The sequence below is a fragment of the Puma concolor genome, chromosome A1 (genome assembly GCF_028749965.1).
Source record: "Puma concolor isolate L17-30 chromosome A1, mPumCon1.1.hap2, whole genome shotgun sequence".
Lineage (NCBI taxonomy): Eukaryota > Metazoa > Chordata > Mammalia > Carnivora > Felidae > Puma > Puma concolor.
Window position 1 is genome coordinate 89511871 of NC_141667.1, and position 20965 is coordinate 89532835.

General features: G+C 37.0%; 1 long non-coding RNA gene across 1 annotated transcript in view; it reads right to left on the reverse strand.

The window, feature by feature from the left end:
• Window positions 1-20965, reverse strand: part of LOC147584297 (uncharacterized) — a 39379-nt gene that overhangs the window by 6732 nt on the left and 11682 nt on the right. Inside the window, exon 2 of the long non-coding RNA XR_015248179.1 lies at window positions 8967-9287. This is a non-coding gene — a long non-coding RNA (uncharacterized LOC147584297). The remainder of the gene's footprint in view (window positions 1-8966; window positions 9288-20965) is intronic.

The following is a 20965-nucleotide window of genomic DNA, read 5'->3' on the forward strand; positions in this document are numbered from 1 at the left end:
GAGACTGGTAAATATGCTCTCTGTGGAGAAAAAAATGCAAATTTAAAATGAGTTGGACTTTCCCTCTACTACATATTTATTTACCAAAGTCATAGAAAACCCGAACTCATTTCAGGCTTCTTGAAAAGTAAACCAAAAAATGATTAAGCATCTCTGATAAAAGTGTGCATATATGGCTAGAATGCTAAATATCACAGATGGAAAAAAAAAAAAAGCAACTTCCTATACTTTCAAAAAAATCCCCCCAAAACCTATTCTGACCAAAAATCATTTCCAAGCAATCTAGTAAGTAAAGTGTGAATGTATTAACCTGATGGTTTTCTGAAGTTTTCCTGAAAGTTGCACGTGTAAAGTTTCCATCTCTTACCTTTCTAGAAGCATGAACTGTCCATCTGTGTATCCTAGACACAACAGTATCCAAGATGACACCAGCATAAAGTATAATGAAGTAGTGTTTCTCAAAATGTGATGCAAGAACTCCTCGAGTTCCATGAAAATCCTACACATAGCCTGTGGATGGTCTTTGTAAGGTTAATCAAATATCAGTGGCAATGGCAACACTCTTTGTGCTGGCATGAGCTAATAATCTACTTATGATATATACTAAAATTAGATGTCAGTTCATTATTGCCTCATCAAAAAGAGCACTAATTCTGATGAATTACTTTGATGGGTACGGCTGAGGTAGGAGCAGTAGGGTGTGGATTCTTTAGTTTTATCCGAGTAGTGTAAGGATTCAAGTATTTTTCGACTCATGTTCTTGGGATACCCATTTTTGTAGCCTCCTGAGATTTCCTAAATTGTTGTTTTACTGATCCTGAATCCAAAGAGAAAAAAGTTGACACCTTCTAAAAGAGATAGGTTTCAAATGACTATATGGGGTACAATTTACATTGGAATGATTTCTCTTAATTTTGAGCATTAACCATTCCCATTGTTGTAGTACCTCCCCAAAGGAAGAATGGTTCATAGTCTTCAGACTGCCTTTTGGCACAGTAATGTATTCTCAATCTCACAGTAGTAGCCTGAAGGGCAGGAATTGTGGCCTCTTTTCTTCCTTCTTTGTATCCCTAGCACCTAAGAGTGTGCTCCATAGAATCAATTTGAATCAATGCCTGGAGACACCTAAAGTAGATGATTTGGTGTATAGTTATACTCGATTACCTAAATGTAAAATTACTATCGTATAGAAAGTAAAAAACATAATCCTAATGCTTTTCAAAAATGTACAACCACTTCATGACATGCCAAGATGGCTCCTGATATAGAGTCCTTCTGTGACAAGCTCACTACCCCACATAATCATTTGCAGAAACACTGGCCCCCACTTTCATGTCGCCTCCCCACCTTACGTATGTAATTCTATATGAGTTTAAAAACCTCTTCGTCCCAAGATTTAGATCCACTAACCTTAGGTTTCGCTAACCAATTCCATGTGGTTTTATAATAGCATCTATTCTACAGTGCTCAACATCTTACAACATGCTTTTTCATGAGCACCTGTGTTTTGGAGAAAGTGACCAGTCTGTCACCATGCAGGCCCCCTAATGTCAGCTCACTTCTCTTTTGGCACCTTTCTGGCCCACCAGAGATTGTGGAAGAGGGATACTGTGAAAAGACTATTTAAGTCCACTCATGAAAGCAATTTAAGTGATGTATTGGATTAAAGTGTTATCACTATCTTAGCCAGTTAGGCTCCTGAATGGACTGGAGGAGAGAAAACCTTTCTGATGTACTTTGACTTCAAATTTTAAGTCCGAGTTATTTACCTCCCGAACTTACAATCTCCAACTTTCCTATTTCTACACTTCTGAATAATTGTTCCCTCTTTCTGGAATGTTCTTCCTGGCTCCTCTGGGATAGCAACTCAAATCTTCTGGGACTATATCCAATGTGATCTCCTCTGGGAAATGTTTCCCAGTTTTGTCATTTGTCACAAGCACATTTGTCAACATGTGCTTGTGATTGGTTTTTCTTACATATTTTCTTGGGCAAACTCTAAGGCCTGTGTCTAATTCATGTTCATGTCTATATAATATTGAAGAGAGTGTCTGATTAGTACTTAGTAGATACTCAGCAAACATTATGTTAAGTGTAAATAATTAATGACTGCAACCACCTCTCAGAGATTTCAATTCCTTCTTCCTGGAATGGAATGTAGAATTAAGCCATGAAAAAGGAAGTGACCTTAAAATTTGTTATTTTTTTTTATTATTATTAAAGAAACTACTCTTTAAGGAGGGATGGAAGAAAGAAAAATTTCTCCTTGGGTCTTACTCGGAGAGGTCACATCTTTGTTCTTTCAAAGTCGGCAAACATCAAACAGTTATTATTCAGGCTAATTTAATTTTCATGGTACTGGGCTATTTTATTATAATTAGCTTCTTATACTACTAATAAGGAAGAGAAAAACATATACAAGGTGAAAGCATCTGTCTTCACAAAACCAAATGCCAACAATTCCAAGATCTTCACTCTTTCCATGGTGGTTATATATCTGAGCTTGTCAATGTTAGACTTTAAGCTCCTGGTCATTTCCTCAAGCAAATATGATGAAACCAAAGGATCAAATAACGTTTTCAATTTATAATGTCTCACTACAAATTTTTAATTTTTTATAAATGAATTATTAAAGCTGCAAATGATAGTGGCTTCCTTTGAAGAATTATTTAAAGCTCTCTTTAAGTACTTAAAAGATAATAAAGAATAAGAAAATTCTGTGATTGGTTAAAGGGCAAAGGTATGTGTGCTATTGATGACGGCAGGAAACAGTCTGCCAGGTGACTTCAATTCAGCTGAATCACGTGACCCATATTTGTTGAGTAGAGGAATCAAGAAGTAGGCCAGTTAAAGAGGCTTGACAAAGATTGGAGACCCTTGGGTCAGAAACCCTGCAAGCAAAGAGAAGTGATTTTTTTTTTTTTTTTTACTGAAAAGGATCAATACCTTATACATCTAACTAAGCTGTCTTCTCCATCAGCTAGAGTATGCCTTTTAGTCTTCTTGAGACTCAGTGCCCTCATTTGTAAATGGGACCACTGTAACATCCTTGATAAATGATGAGGACAGGCAGACCTGAGATAACAACCCTTTCTGAACTCACCTAGAAAGGGGAAAGCTAAGAGAGAGAACCCTACTGGGAATTATACTTCGAACGGGAGGCTGAATGTTGGAGTAGATTCCACACAGCTATGGGATGACTTGGTTTTGGTAAGTAAATAGCTCTTTCTGTCTGATTCCTCACTGATGGAATGGGGAGGTTTTTCAGGAAGTATAAAACAATTGAAACCTATAAGTAAGAGCAAAGTCATAAAAACCATCTGCAGTCGCATAAATTAACGGGACTCACTCTGACATGAATTGCTAAAGAGGCATTGTGGAATCTTCACATGTAGTGTGGCTTCTAGTCTACTCTCCTACCCCTGTTTCAGGGAGGATTGTGAGAGAGAAGTTATAACGACTGGGTACCTGAGATGAATCCTGAATGGCGCAGGGTGCATGACATGATGCTCCTGGCGTCAGGACAGAATGCTCCTGAGACCATGTCATGCACAGCAGTCTCATGAGTGAGCCAAGGGGTTGTAGAGATGGGTTCCAGGCCTTTGTGAGAATGGTTTGCAAGTGATCCCCAATTTCAAATGGCGATCATTTTCACTCTGCTCAGGTACTCTGCATCAGAAACGAATCTGCTCAGGAATTCTTAGAAGACAATCAAAGAGGGTGCAGCAGCTTCTTCCTTCTCTGGGGAGTTATGCTGAGCAGCCTCCCTTCCACATATATTGTGCTGTGCGTGGAATGGCGGGGGGCGGGGTCCCTTGGAATTCTTCAGAGACTGAAGCCTCTCTAAAGGCTATTTGGCTGGGCTCTCAGAATCAAGAATGAACACGTTAGAGTCAGAAGTGGGTCTGAAAATGGGAATCCTCAATTTGGGAGAGTATTAGTAACTTAGAAAAGGTGGTGAATTTATTTTTACCTCATTAAACAACCTGAATGTTATTTAGACATTAAGAGAGAGAATCAGTGTAATTGTTTCCCATTTCAGCCCTTGGACTTTCTATTTCATTAATAGATGTTAGTTACTTCTTTAGACACCCAATATATAACACAGATGCCTATTAGTCCCAACATCTGAATAAAGGAAACTGAGGCAGAGCAAAGTTAAGGAATTCGTTCTCATCTGACTGGAATTCTTAAATATATTAAATGCCTTACTCTGTTTCACCTCTTTCCATATACAGCATAGATTTTAACACCTAAATGATTAATTCACCAGCTTGACTCTGCTACCCACCTCCTCTCTTCCCCCGCTTTCCCACTGGGAGACTGGCTTCGGTTCGTAGATAATATATGGACAAGAGGACAAGAGGAAAGCTTTTATTTATTTATTTTTTTATAAGTCAGTAGTTCGGTGACCGCTCTGTCATTCTGAAATTCTGTTCCTTGTGCTCCAGAATGTCTACTCAGCTGGAGTGGCCAGTACCTTAAGAGGCCGTGAGTCTCTGTCAATAGAAGGAACTTGCTCCTCTATCCCCCTCAGACCTCACAGAAATACTTTGTCAAGAATCTCTGGATTTCACAAAGACATGTAGATTTCTTATCTCAAACTGCAAGTTTCACTATAGTATTTTTAAGATCTTTAAGACCCATAATTTCCCTGAATTCAAATCTCTTTCTAGTAGCATTTAGGTTTGTATTTCGAGACCCTATACGTGTGAAAAGATATATATTGCTTAGGAAATTAGTCATTAGGTTTACAAGTATTTACGACTTGTAAATTTAAAACAAAACATATTTTGATTTACTCAGACGCTAGCCTCAAAAGAGAAAAAACACAAGTTTAGCTTTTAATTTAATCTTAAAAAGTTTTATACTGGGGAATTTTTTTCTCCACTTTGGTTCTCAGCTAGCCCATGTCTCACAAATATAGTTTAATTTTCCTAATATTTACAGTTCCTCTGAAATAATCTTATCAAGTCACTCCTGTCATTCATTGTTTTTCAAGCTCAAAGTTAATGTGTAGTATTCACAAAGCGATAGGGGAAAGGACATTTTATTTTATTTATTTTAAAAAATTTTTTTAACATTTATTCATTTTTGAGAGACAGAGAGAGACAGAACATGAGTGGAGGAGGGGCAGAGAGAGAGAGAGGGAGACACAGAGTCTGAACCAGGCTCCAGGCCCTGATCTGTTAGCAGAGCCCAACACAGGGCTTGAACTCATGAACCACAAGACCGTGACCTGAGCCAAAGTTGGATGCTGAACCAACTGGGTCAGCCAGGTGCCCCGAAAGGCCATTTTATTTTATTTTATTTTTTTAATGTTTATTTATTTTTGAGAGAGGGAGAGATGCAGAGTGTGAGTGCGGGAGGGGCAGAGAGAGACAGGGAGACACAGAATCTGAAGCAGACTCCAAGCTGTCAGCACAGAACCCAATATGGGATTCAAACTCATGAACCGCGAGATCTTGACCTGAGCCGAAGTCAGATGCTTAACTGAGTGAGCCACCCAGGTGCCCCCGAAAAGCCATTTTAAGTAAAATGATTCAAATTAGTAATTTTCTGGAAATGATTCAAAAACAGAAGTGACATTTACTTGGCAAATGGCCTGTGGACTACAGACTGTCCTGACTGGGATTTTCTGCCCTCTCAAGGCTTTGAGTTTCCCACCTATCCAGTGAGTCAGTCTCCAGCTCCCCAGCACCTTTGTGACTTTTACTGTTTCAATGACTATAGCCTTTATGTAATATTTGCATTGCTGTCTTCTCTGAACTAATGTTTACTTAATTTTTGTCCTGAATTAACTTAAAATTTTTTTTAACTTAACTAAATGTATCTTAAAAGAAAGTTTTGTGTCTCCGCCATAAGTAAATGGACAAAATTTATTTAGTGGAAACCATACAGTGTTATTAAATTCTAGCTCCACAGGGTTGTCTGCTGAAGACTGAGCCTGAGGCTTGCTTTCTGTTTCTTAAAAAGCAAGAGAAAAGTGGTAGAGAGTTCTTTGTCTGCCCCAGTCTGAGACTTTCTTCCTGATATAATTAGAAGTCTCAAAAAACCTGAAATAATGCAAACTTTCTTATTGTGTTCTTTGGTATCGATATGCCTGCTAAAATTATCTTGTATACACCAGTGGTCCATATATATCCCTCAACCTGGGAAACATAGAGTTGAGTGTTGTCCAAGACCTCTGCCAGCTATAGCTTTTTTTTCTTTTTTTAATGTTTAATCTATTTTTGAAGCAGAGAGAGAGCGTGAACGGGTGAGGGGCAGAGAAAGAGGGAGACACAGACTCCAAAGCGGGCTCCAGGCTCTGAGCTGTCAGCACAGAGCCCGATACAGGGCTCGGACTCACAAACTGTGAGATCATGACCTGAGCAGAAGTCAGACTCTTAACCGACTGAGCCACCCAGGTGCCCTGCTATCACACTTGATTATACTGTAAACCAGGAATTTCAGTTTGTAGACATGTAAAAGACACAGAGGTACGTTTCTCTTCCGGTGCTTCGAAAGCTGAGACACAAACCTCTTGTAGAAAGAACCGACTCTTCTCTCTACTCCATGACTCTGGCTAACTTGTTCACACATGAGAAGGTAATGAGGAAATGTGGGTGGATAAGAGCAGGAATTAGGATTCAGCTGGCCCGTCTGATTTGGCTGTTGCCCCTTATCTAACCATCAAATTGAAAAATGTCATTAAATCAGTTGAAACTTTTTTGAGCAGTGCTGAAGGTCAAATTCTGGGATCAGTTTAACAAAGGTACTCTATTTTGATAAGAGAATTGATGCCGTTTTGATAATATTGCCAAGCTTAATTTTCTTTACCTTGTTCTGACTGCCCAGTGACCATTTACATGATGGAAGTAAATGTTTTAAAAACTGAAATGAGGGGTGCCTGGGTGTCTCAGTCGGTTAAGCATCTGACTTTTGATTTTAGCTGAGGTCATGGTCCCAGGGTCAAGGGATCTAGCCCAGAGTTGGGCTCCATACTGGGTGTGGAGCCTGCTTGGGATTCTTTTCTCTCCTTCTCTCCCTGCCCCTCCCCTGCTCACACTCGCCCTTTACGAAAACCAGTGAAAACTGAAATGAATAGCCATTTCTGTTTAGAGTTTTGTTTGTGTTTGTTTTTTTGCTATAATTTTGTACACTTAGAGTAAAACCTCAGTTCAAGAACTTTCTTTCCTCCTTTGCGGAGTGCTGCTAGAGTCACACAAATGACCAAAACTTAGAACCGTTTTGTTACCCAGCACAAAGTAAAATGAATTATTAAAGTTGACTCATATAGAAAGTAGCCATGGAAAATTAGTGGAGAAATTCATTGTTATTTTTTGACTTCTATTACCAACATAAAACACCATAATGGCAATTGAGATATCATTATTTTTCAGTAATCCCTTGTACCTGGCAGGAACTCCAAGGAGTTCTTCCTTCTGCCTGAGACCTAGAGGTGGTAGTTTTTATAAGATTAAAGTTAGTGCTAGTCATTTCAGATACTCACTTCCAAGTAGAAGGTGGGGGCTTACCCTCACCATAAGTAGCCTCAAAAATGCACCTGGCTCCTGCCACCATGAGAGAAAATTTCCAGTTAGTGCAACTGCTGCTCCTTTCTACTTACCTACTTAATTCCTACGTCACTTTGCTTAGAAAACAGTACAGGAAATAAAAGGCCAGGCTCATAATTTGCACAGCAAATTACCCACAGCATCTGCAGAACCAGACCCTGGGTTGGAATCTTGAAATTCAGTGGCTTGGAGTCTTGAAGAGCAGTGGCCTGGGAATCAGGAGACCTGGGTTCTGGGTCAGCTTCACCACTAACCATGTGATACTGAGAAACCCTATTGTCTTTAGTGATGTTCAGTGTCACTTTCTCCAAAAGAAAGGGTGAGAAGAGACCTATGTAGCCATTTCTTCCCTTCACATCCTATGATTCTATTTCCTATAGTGTTACAGTGATATCTAGCATTAAAAATAATGTTCAATTATCTGAGACTTTGAAGTAACAACCCAGCGTGGCATGAGATTTTAAAAAGAATAGGCAGCATAAACTCTCATCAACAAGTCACACACTTCATTAAGAAATTAATAATAGGGGCGCCTGGGTGGCGCAGTCGGTTAAGCGTCCGACTTCAGCCAGGTCACGATCTCGCGGTCCGTGAGTTCGAGCCCCGCGTCAGGCTCTGGGCTGATGGCTCAGAGCCTGGAGCCTGTTTCCGATTCTGTGTCTCCCTCTCTCTCTGCCCCTCCCCCGTTCATGCTCTGTCTTTCTCTGTCCCAAAAATAAATAAACGTTGAAAAAAAAAACTAAATAAATAAATAAATAAAAAGAAATTAATAATAGACCCACAATTAGACAGATATTGTATTTCTGATTTGCTGGTTAACTCATTGACTCTGCTATATATGGACCTTCAGAAAGCTAGGGAATGATAGATAGGGGCCTAATCATTAAGTAGTTGATCTTCAAACATACCTGCATTAATATTTTATCGATTGCATTTCATTTTAATTGTAGTGTGGTTAAAATTCCAACGAGATAAATATTTTCCTTTATGTGAGAACCCCAGAGAACAGTAGCTTTGAAACATTTATCATAAAAATAAACACAGACTGTTACCCAACAAATATGCATAAAAATGTCTGTGAATGACTAGATTAATAGAGGCCTTCATGTAAAACCAATGATCTACATTGAGCTTTACAGGAAGAGCATGTTTCCACAGATACAGAATATTCCCAACCTGGAGAGCTGGCTGAGAAAATGCAGCCAGAATATTACTCATTTAGTCTTTTCTACAACAGCTCCATCCTACAGCCTAAAACTGAAAGCCAAAGACTACATTTTCCAAATATTTGTCAAAAACAAGGGAATTGTGCTTATTTATTTTAAATTCAAACCCAAATGTGCTCATTTTTAATCCCACAGTTTTTAACTCTGATATTCATCTCTTTTCCATGAGCAGTAGTCTCACCTCAAGAAAAGAAGCATGTGATAGTCCTTTCAGTCAGCCAGAATCTCTCTGTTGAAATGCAACTATTCCAAGTCAATAAGTGGTAAACTTTGGTAGGAGTCTGACTCAACTTGGTATTAGAGTTACTCCTGAGAAAGGGTCTTCAGTTTGGTGGAGCTCCTTTCTTCTGATCATTCATTCAGCGAACTCTTGTGTCGGGCACATACTAATCTTCTCACGCACGTTACTTATCACACTGTATTTTTCCAATGGAATCAAATCTAAAACACCTAGTGACTGAATCCTGGAACCATACTCCGGAGGCCATATGTCAGCCTACTCCTATCAAGAGAGGGGGGGGGGAAAAGGAAGTCTGAAACTAGAAACCATGAGACAGTATTCTGTGCTCTCTTCTCACTTTCCTGAATTATGTATTTGTCCACACCTGGCTTTCTGCAGTGGGAGGAGGCAGCATAGGCAAAGAGTAAGAACACTGCCTCTATGACCAGACAAATTTGCCGTAGAATCCTTGCTTCCCCAATTACTGGATGTGGAACTTGGCAAGTTTTTAAAATCTCTTGAAGCCTAAGTTTCTTCTCTAAGTTGGAAATAATAATATCCTACTTGAAGTTGCTGCAGGGATAAAATGAGATAATGTGAGTAAAGCTCTTAGTACCGAGTCTGGAAATGATAAGCACTCTGGAATGTGCAGCTTCAATTTAATCTTGTCATTAGCGGAGCATAGAGATGACAGATGAACTAAGACTCATTAAGTGCCTAGTACTCCTTGGGCGAAGAGAGACTCTAGATATTCCCTCTCTACCTCCACCTCACCCAAGTTTCTTCTTTATGAATTTGAGAGCGAATTCTCTGGCTTGTGTGCCATCTTTCCCTTTATCTCCTCTTTCTAATTCCTTGTGATTAATTTTAGCAATAGCACTGGATATCAGCAAAACCGTCAACGGAGAAAAAGAAAAACAATACAAATTCAAATCATTACCTAAAATTTATTTATTAGTAGATATTTCTAAGTGGTGGAAGTAATGATGATTTTTATCCATTTGACTTTACTCTTTATATTTTCCAAAATTCTGCACTGATATATATTACTTTTATAAGAACAAAAAAAAAATGTATTTAAAAGTGTGTGTGCATGAGTGTGTGTGTGTGTGTGTGTGTGTGTGTGTGTGTAGCTGGGGGAAGTTACTTATAAAGGTCAGTAAAGATGTGGTTGCAGGGGATTGTCTGAAATAATTGGAGCACAACTGAGTAGTAAAACAAAATTATTTTAGAAGCAGCTCGGGACTTAGAGGACATTGGTTTAAATCTTAATATGATGATTTAGTAGCTGTATCACCTTTGTTGCTTAGCCTTTCTAAGCCTCATCTCTCTCATCCATTAAATGGGGTAGTAATCTCATTCTTCTGCAGTTTCTTGAAGGCTGAGCTTACATGTGAAAAAGGTATGATGTATGGGACTGAGTTAGAGTTCAGACTTATGACCTGAAGAGTATTTAAATGCTTTATTTAAAAAAAATAATTGACTAGAAAACTTAGACAAAAACTCCTGCACGAATTAAAATTATTTCATACATTTGAATGTTTCACCCATACCTGAAGTGTATAACATAGTAAAAACTAAACTTAATATTTTTTCTCACAGTCCCTTCCCCAAGTAGCTCCTTTTCTTAGATTTATTAGTGCTGTTGATGAAAAGATCAGCTTCATGGTTCCCCAAGCTAATAACATCAACTCATTCCAACTTCTGATTTTGCAATATTCAATCTGTTCCTTATTCCAGTTGAGGTTCCCTCTGAAATATTGGTTTGATTCCATTCTTTTCTCTCTCCTTCAGGGTTTCTCCACCTCAGCACTATGACATTCTGGGCTGGGTTATTCTTTGTGATGAGGATCTGTTCTGTACATTGTAGGATGTGTAGCTGTATCCCTGACCTCTGTTTTATGACAACCAAAAATGTCCCCCAGACATTACCAAGTATCCCCTGGGAGGCACAATCTCTCCCAGCTGAAACTCCTGCTCTGCTTTGCACATGTCCATAACAAGAGCACACCCACATCACGGGTCCACATGATACTAAAAGTTGTAAGAGCAACTTTTAAAAACATTTACCCCAAATTTAGTGTTTGAATCTAAAATTCTTACCATGAATTTCCATGTAACTTTCAGAGAGTTGCACAGGATACAGAAAACAATGTGTTGATATCTCTGATATTCTCTGAATAGCGTAGTGCTAAACATTGGCCTTGTTCAACGATGTTATGCATTATTAAGCGAAAAGGTCTCCCTCATCACTGAATCTTATTCTGAGAGTAACCATTTAAAGCCAAAATGTCTTCTTTATATTTTTGTTGTTACTTGCATCTAATATGTATTTTTTACATATCTTCTTGCTTATTTACGTTAGAACGCATATTCATTGCAGTGTAGAAGCAAAATGTAATCTGTAATCTCATAACGTCTTTCATCCACACCAACATAATCACTAGTGTGTTCATTAAATGTTAAATAATCAAGAACTATGTATTTTTATAATGCATAAATCCTTAGTAAATTATTATATAGATGTGTTAGAGTGTGTAAATGATGTTTAGGGGAACTGGTTGGGGTTTTCACTTATACTAAGAATGCATTATTATTTTTCCTATTTAAAATAATGAAATATTTGCTCTTGCAACAAAAAATTTTGCTTTCCCACACGTTTTCAGAAGTGGATTAGAATCACATATGTAGGAAGGAATACCTGCGGTTATATTACTTGAGCATTTACTATGTTGGCTTTGTGCTAAACATTTCATATACATTGTCTCTTGAAAATAAAGTACCTCAGCACAGATACCTGAGAGAATAAAGAATAGATACAAAAGAAAGGTAAAAGACTTCATTTTAAATTTTTTAGAAAATATATAACTAATTTTGGCTCTAATCCTGAGATTTAAAAAAAAAAAGAAAAAGTAGCTGTTCTCATTGTAAGCATGAAGGATTCCATTCCCTTGTTTTCCATTTACTCCTCCTTCATCGGAATCTGGCTTCTGTTCCATCATTTTACTAAAACTCTACTAGCCATATTCATCAACAGCCTTTTGTAGTAAACCTGATTGTATGTTACTTCTTCACTTTATTTAAAATACCTTAGACCATTTAGCTTTTTTAAATACCATATTCTCAAATGCACATCCCAAAGCTAGATTTCTTGCCTGATATGTAGACCCTGTATTTAACTATAAACTGAACATCAGTATCACAACTTAGATGTCTTACAGACAAGCCTATGATTCAATTATGCAAAACTGAATTCATCACATCTCCTTCACCCAAAATCTGCTTTTCCTCCTGTGTCTCCCATTTTAATAAATGGCTTCATGATTACCTCCATTTCTAGAGCCAGAAATAAGGTATGATCCATGGCTTTTCCCTCTCCTTTATCTCTTTCAGCCAATCAGTCATCAAATCCTATTGATTCTCTCTCTTCAGTAGCTCTTAAGCCCATCATATTTCCACCCTCCTGCTATCGTCTTAGTTCTGAATCTTACAGTCTTTTGACTGTTTTATGCAGTTATTTCCTAATTGGCCACCCAGATGGTCAACTAAATATTAAAATAAACTGCTTATTTTTCTGAATTGACCAAATACGTATGCTAGCATAGATAAAAGAAAACACCGGACATAGCTGTCAGACCATGCGTATTATGGGACTGGTGCAGCAAGACTGTGGGGAGGAGCCAGTGAGAATACCACTAAAGAACACGTGGGATCAGTTGCAGGTGGGTTATGGCAGCCTCCTAAATTTGATTACCGCGAGTCATACAGGAAATGCCAAGGACTGAAGTAAAACCAAGAACCAAAGATCAGTGACTTTTTAAACCAACCAAGGTAACCTACACACAGAACCCGGGAAGCAGCAGTTTCTTATCCAGGCCATTTTTAGCAGACTAGGTGCATACTTGCTGGATCTTAAACAATGACATATTAAAAGATGTCGTGCAGTAACGTTCTTGAGATACGTGGTCTCAAGCCCTATATGTGTATATAGAAGTTAGGAAGCCACTACCCTCCACTGTATATAAAAGTAGGAAATTATTGGATTGAGCCATACATAAATCAATTATCAGTAGAAGGTAATAACAGAGCTAGTTATTTGGGGAAAAGGTAAATTACAGGTATAATTTTATGTCTTCTGTATCTCCTCTAATCCAACTTCATTTTAGGATCTCTTAAGGCAAAAACTTTGCCTGTATCTGTCTCTGCTTATAATATCTGCTTAGGTTACATCAGTCATCCCCACAGTATAAGTTTGCTTACTTTGAAACAGTATTCTGTATAATTCTTGCCGCTTGACATTATATTAGAAAAAGTGTTGACATGATATGTTAGTCTTTGGAAAGGACAGTAAACACTTGTAAAAATAATTCGTTGCAGGTAAATAAGGTAGTTAGCAAAGGTTGCCATTTTAAAGTAAATACATGGAACTTGGATATTCTAAAAGGCTCTCCTAACTTTCCTCAGACATAGATTGAAATAGTATTTTGTTTTCCGATCAACATCAATTTCTTGCAAATAAGTGTCAGGCTCTGAGTTAAAAAACTACTTTCTTTTGATTTTATTTTTTACAAAAATTTGAGTGAAAGTAAATAAAATTTTTGTTGTCTAAATATTATAGATCTCTGAGTAAAACTTTGATATTATCATATTCCTTGCATAGTTGATGAATAAAAACACTGTACAAAGTAGAATTTGAAGATTGCATTGATTTTTCCAATTTTAAGTGATTTAACCTGTTGCAGGCAAAATAAACATGGGGATTTGCAATTCCTGTTTGGCTCTTCATTTTGAAGTGCTAAATAGTTTTATTTCTTTGTTCTGTCTATAGTCCCTAACTGATTTCATGAGTTCCACTGTCTCAGAGGCAACTCTGAATTCTCTTTCTAAAGATGAAGAGTTCTGGAACAGATTATATGAAATACTGTATAGTTTAGATTAATTAATGATTATAATAGACATTAATTAATAAATCCATTCTAATTATAATTACTTATAATAGTGAATTAGAAAAAGACTTTATGTTAGTGGATCAATGAGAGAAAAGGAGGGTCTGTAAGTTTGCTGGAGAATGGGTATGCGGTAATAGAGGATAGGGTTTATTAGCAATATCACCTAAATCGCTTGTCCATGGACATTTTTCACATATCTCTAAGACAAGATTTTTTTTCTGATAAGATTTACCATGTCCAAATGGTTCAGTGCTGACAGACTCTCTCAATACTTCCTCCAGATTACATGGGAAAACATCACAAGGAACAGCTTGTTAGCCCTACCTAATGATCTGATTTTCTGTGAACTAAAAAAAGTCTGTCTGCACAAACAAGGTGTTTGTGTCAGGACCTAAAAAATGAAGGTCCTGAATTGATCGATATGTACCTGGCTGATAATGCTATATATATATACCACATCAGTTTCTAGTGTTCTATTGTTTCCAGTAAACAATGCTCACATTTTTATCACGTTTTTATAGTTTGCAAAGTGATTTCACATACAGTACCACATTGGGCCCTACAGAAAATACAATGAGATGAGTAGGGTGGATTTTTGCCAATGTATACAGATGAAACACCTAGATATCTGGAATGTGGCCATAAAATACCATGGCCACTTTAAATCTCCCTTCAGGTAAGGAGTGCAGGAGAAATAGAAGTTGACTGAGCATCTCAACCACAAGCAGCCATCGCTGAACACCAAGAGATTATTCCACAGAGCAAAGAAATCTGCTCTTTTAGTTGTCTCTATACCAAAGGTTCGTTGGATTATTCTAGCAAGAGTCCCCAGTTCCAGGAATCTAAGTACAGGGTTTCCCCTGTATGTATCCACTTCCAGACAGCTTTTTTTGATTCTTACCAAAAAGTATGAAGGGAAGAAGGTGTATTCATCTGACTAGATTATATGGAACATCAGAAATTAGGTAGGGAGATAGCAGTGGTGGGACCTCTTAAAAACCTTTTGTTTGTTTTTTATTTATTTTATTTTACTGTTTTCTTTGTATTATTTTTTCTTCAAAACCCTTTGAATTCTTTTATCACCAAACTGGTCCTGGTTAAATTAAAATCCAGTGCTGAATGGTAACAAAAGAAAACAATCTCACAGACACTGTATCTGAAGAGCTCTTTTAACGTCTAAGCACAGTGGAGAAATAGCGTGAGGACTTGCCTAAAGCAATTGCATCTTCAAGGTTAAGACAAAGTCTTGGTCACTGACCCACATTAACAATAGCTGAAAAAATCAGAAGCTAAGTAATGAAGTGACAGAAAAAGAAGGAAGAACAGAGGAAAGAAGACATGAAAAAGAAAACCAGGAGAAATGAACAAAGTACAAAGTAGAACTTCTCTTACTTTTTTCTATTTTGAAAAAACATCAGAAAAATATTTAACCATAGCTGTTGTACACAGGTTTAAAATTCAAGCATTAGCTACATACTAACATAAGTTATGAGTTTAAATCCAAGATCAGTGGCACATTTTTCATTTTGCAAATTTTAATTTGGAAATCTATGAGATGTGAGGATTGACCCTGGCAAAATGATGGAGATTTTTAAAGACTAAAATGTACCTAAATCCCTAAACAGAATTGTTTTCTTTAACATATTTTTAATATCGTATCTCTAAAATTAGGATAAAAAAATCATAGTGGGACAAGATGAAAAAACGTTTCCATTTCAGGTAATGTAACACACGTGTTCTTCTGCATTCAGAAATACATTCTACTCACTGACTACATTTCATTTTCAATTTCATTGACATATGTTCAAGAAACCCAGTTTTAAGCATGTTCTTTTAGTAAAATGTCACTTTTGCACATGTATTCAGTTTGCTTCCAGTTTTTCCCCCCATATGTTTTTCTTTCAGTTTAGTCACTGAGAGTCTTAAAAACTATGGGGGACTATTTTTTCCTCTGTCCCTGAGATGGGCTCTCGTCAAACTCAAGTTATGCATCTAAAAATTCAGTTGTAAGTAAATAAACACAACATTCACTATAAATAAAATAGAACAGTTAAAAATAATAACCTGGAGTTATCTTAATCCTTGATTCTACACAAGGCATTCAGTCAGTTGTCCTCCATTCCAGGATAGAGTGATTTTGGAATATGGTGATTTTGTACCTTACAGTGTATTTTAATAAATTTTTGCTGAATTGAGTTGAAATTGATCATGTCACATAGGCTATCTACCTGAGACAGATATCTTTGGGTCATTCATGTTGTTTTGATAACAGTATCCCCAATTTCGCCTTCCCACTCCATTTTTATCACGTGCATGATAGCAAAAAAAGGGAGGATAAAATCTTTATAGAGATGGCATGGCAAAATAGACAATTATAAAACTGAAATACTTTCTAGATGAATCCCATTTACTCTAGAAGAAAATATATTGCAGTTTACCTCTACTGCAAACAATTGTCGAGTAATATTTTGACATTAGTTTTGTCACCTGTCCTAAGTCACATGGCTTGTGGCACTGTTCGAGGTAGAATGTAAAAGTTGTGATGCTCACGTTATTCCTAATTGTATTGGCTTTAGCAAGAGAAGATGGAAAATGGTTTTCCAGGGGTCATAAACATCAGGGAGGGGATGAAGAGGGCCATCCCAATCTCTACATACTTCATGGTCAACTAAATAAATGGTCCCAATTACCTGGATAATCCTGAAACCTATTGTTCAAATTCTGATTGGTGTATCCATTCTGATTGGTGTATCCATTCTGATTGGTGATTGGTTGCTGTATCCATTCTAATCAGTTCATTTACTTTTAACAGCTTTATTGAGGTAAAATGAACATATAACAAACTTCTTATTTTTAACTGTGTAATTATTTCATAAAGTTTATTTATTTATTTTGAGAGAGAGAGAGAGAGAGAGCGCACACAGGAGGGGAAGAGAGAAAGAGGGAGACAAGAGAAAATCTCAAGCAGGCTCCGCACAGTCAGTGCAGAGCCTGATGCAGGGCTCAAACCCATCAACCGTGAGATCACGACTGGAGCTGAAATCAAGAATCAGACACTTAACTGAGATGCCCAGGCACCCCTTAACTGTATAATTCTTTAAGTTTTTCCATTTGTATACAACTGTGAAACCATCACCATAGTCAAGACAATGAATACATCCATCACTCCTGAAAGTTTCCTTATACCTCTTTCTAATTCTCACCTCTTGATCACTCCTTCAGACAACTACCAGTCAGCTTTCTGTCACTATATATTAATTTGAATTTCCTAGACTATTATATAAATAATTTGTACTCTTTTTTTTCTAGCTTGTCTCAGCATATTTAGGTTGCAATCCTTCCATATTGCAAAATGTGTCAGTGATTCATTTTTTTATATTGCTGTGTAGTAGTCCATTGTTTTAATATACTATGGTGTTTATTCATTCACCTGTTGAAGGTAGAGCCATGCAGGTTAGACTTTAGATGCATGTACAGTTGTGATTGAGTTCTGCCTACTTTTTTAAGCCTAGTTCATCCTAATGTAAATCATATACGAAGTATTTCTGTGACAAAATATAAACACCTCAGGATTGGTAAACTATTACCCTTTTTTTCTTGAATTTAGGCTAGGTCTGTGTACTAAAACCATCGGTCATCTCTGTCAGTCAACCCTGAGGAAACAGTTTAGGAAAATAGCTGATCTGAGAGACTTCAAGTTACTTAAAGCTTTTTCCTGAGTTTCATGGATTCTTCCCTTACTTGCTCTTTTGTTTCCATCTGTTTGAGGAAATTATCCAAAACGTAAGCATTGGTAACTTTTTAAAAATAAAGATTAGGGGCGCCGGGGTGGCTCAGTCAGTTGGGTGTATGACTTCAGCTCGGGTCATGATCTTGGGGTTCATGAGTTCTAGCCCCGTGTCGGGCTCTGTGTTGCCAGCTCTGAGCCTGGAGCCTGCTTCGGATTCTGTGTCTCCCTCTCTCTCTGCCTCTCCCCACTTTCTCTCTCTCTCTCTCTCTCAAAGATAAATAAACGTTAAGAAAAAATTTAAAACAATAAATAAAAATTAAAAAATAAAAATATTAATTACAGCCTTATACCTGTAAGTCAGGAGTGAAAGATATATTTCATTAGGGGGAAAAACTTCTGTTTTATTTTATAATTTTAAGAGGTATTTTTAAAACTAAATAAAATTTCCTTTTGAAATTTGAAAAATCTGTTGATGTTAATCTTCTAATTGGTTGAAGGGCATAGGACTGAGATGGGGCAGATTTCTAATTTCATTGATTGGCACTGTAGGAAAATGCTCATATTTCGCAGGTATACCATTATTAATGCCCAATCCTGTAGTCCTTTTTCATGCAGAACTCCCACTGGGAGTACCACATGAGAAAGAAATGTAGGATGAGACCCGATTATTATAATTCACAAGACTAATTATGACTTTGAGTTTTCCTGGATAAGCTAATTCTTTCTGCACCCTGGGATCAGTAAGCACGAAAGTAGTCTCACAAGGATTTCGCTGCATTTAACATTACATATATTTATAAATAAATCCAAAGACATTAAATAGCCCTTCAATTCTCTGCTATTTTCTTTGTGTTGTGTTTTTTAAATGATAAGAAAAAATTAAGTAAGACAATGCCACAGGTGTAGTTTCACTAAAAAATAAAAATAACAAATAAGCTACACACCAATCATGTCTTTTTTGGCATTGACTCACTTGTTTTAAACAGACTGTTTATTTTTGTTGGCATCACTGGTGAATAAGACTAAACAGGGACATGGGGAAAGCAAGGATTAAAGAAAACTTGAAAGAAAGGAGAACCTCAGACAAATAAGAGTTGGAAGGAAAAGAGAGAAAGAGAAAGGCTGTTGTAAGATAAAAAGACTGGCAGGAGGGGCTCTGCTTAATTTTCATTTTTATTTGTGGAGGGCTTTGTGAGTGACATAAAATGATGAGATATTCTTGAATGATTTGGAATCTGTTCTTGATTTTTTGGTGTGACAAATCTCACAAACACTGATTCCAGAGTTTTCTGTGATGCCACTATCAACAAATCCCTCCAACGGCCTTTTTTATTCATTCACCCATTGTACATTTATCTGAGAGGGAATTTCTTTGTGTACTGAGTAATTTCCATGTTGTGAGGTTTCTTGTCTTCAGTTACCTCCAGTTTTATGCTTTAGTCAGAAAACTCACATAGCATTCAAAAAGGAAAACTCAAAGCAATATAGACTTTTGTGCCTCTTACAAAGAATTAGCGCTGTGTGCCCCTACCAATATAGCAATATATTATATAAGGTCAATACTCCTTTTCACATGCCTCTAATACAGATGCATTTTATGAGGTAGAGCAGCAAACACTGAATCACTCTAGTAGAGATACACAAAACAAGTAATTATCGCTAGTTGCAGAAAAATAATTATGCAGTTGTGTGATGAAAACCAGTTTTTAACTGGGAGGAGAAATTCTACCAAAAGAGCATGTGGAAAAGCTAAATGTTGTGTTCTGGAAAATAAGCCATTCTATAAAACTTCCTAATGCAGCTGTATCATCCAGAAGAGGTACCATGCTTTTTTTTTTTTTTTTTTTTTTTTTTTTATAATAGCACATTGCATACTGCATGTAATGCAGTGTGCTCGTGTACAAGGCACACATAATTACTGCTATTTTCTGTTGGCTTTTCTGTCAAAATGACCATTTTCTTTATTATCAATTCATCTAATATTTTAGTAAGAATACCCTTTATTGTCACTTAATGCTTACCAGGTAGTCCTTGATTATGATTCAATAGACACCTAGGATCACTAGCCATTCTTATTTGGAGTCAGCTATTACTATCATAAATGTTATTGCATATTCTCTGTGTCCAAGATATATACAAAAGCATTTAGTATCAAAAAAAAAAAAGCTAATGGGGCTTTATTTGTAATGCAGCATATTTTTCTTCACATTATATGGGACATCAACGAAATGTGTACGTTTCTACAGAAGGTACTTATCTCAAATATCTACGGTGAGTCCCCACTGCTCTGACATATACCTAGCCCCCATTGAAGCCAAGAGGATTTTGTTTCCCTAATGTTAAGCATGGCTGTTCTGGGCCCTTTAACTAAATCCACTACCATGAATGAACTTAGAGCAGAAACAGCAAGTGCAGCTACATTTAGGCTTATATCAGCATTTCCGTTTAACACATTTTAAAACTACATTTAAGAATGTGGAGGTTATGACATGAAGTGACAAAACCCAAGCATGTGAGCTGGATGAAACTATCTTTAGCCAGGCTTCCTGGGCCAATGTAGTGAAGTATATGGGCTAAAGAAAGAGGCTCGGCTTTGCCTCTGAATTTTCAGGAGTGTGAAGGCTCTTTTTAAAGTCTTCATATTAAACATATCTTATCTATACACCATAATGGCATCTGTGGCCAGCAAACAAGCCCGTGAAGCTTGAGGAAGTTTCCATCCTAATCCTTTTGATTGCTTCTTGCTGCTTCCTCCCCCTCCCCGCCCCCCACAGTTGCTTGTTGGACTCCATACATACCACTACAAAATGAAAAGAACAAGCAAACAAGACTTCCTTTGGGGCAATATCTGTGGTTGGTTTTAAGTGAAATATAACTTTTCTGAGCAAAGCTTTGAAACTGGTTTAGTAATTTGGGGCTAGGAAAGAACTGGTCAAGATAGGACCTTTAAAAATCTATTTTATAATATGATGACCAGTGCAAATAAATGACAAATACATCTGCATTTAGCATATCTGTACACATGTATCTATATACTCTTAGAAAATGTAGCAACCTTGATGCATGTACCTAGGGCTCTGTATTCATTTTAGCTTACTTATTATTACTAATATCTTTGGGACACCTATCAATTGTAAATCTGTCGTTATCTCTTCATTTCCTAATTAGTTCTAGAGCTTGATAGTAAATGCATATGTTGGTGTGGTATATCACTTTGCCTTTAATAATAAATTATTATACACCATATTCTAAATGTTTTGCTAGACTAATATTTTCCATCG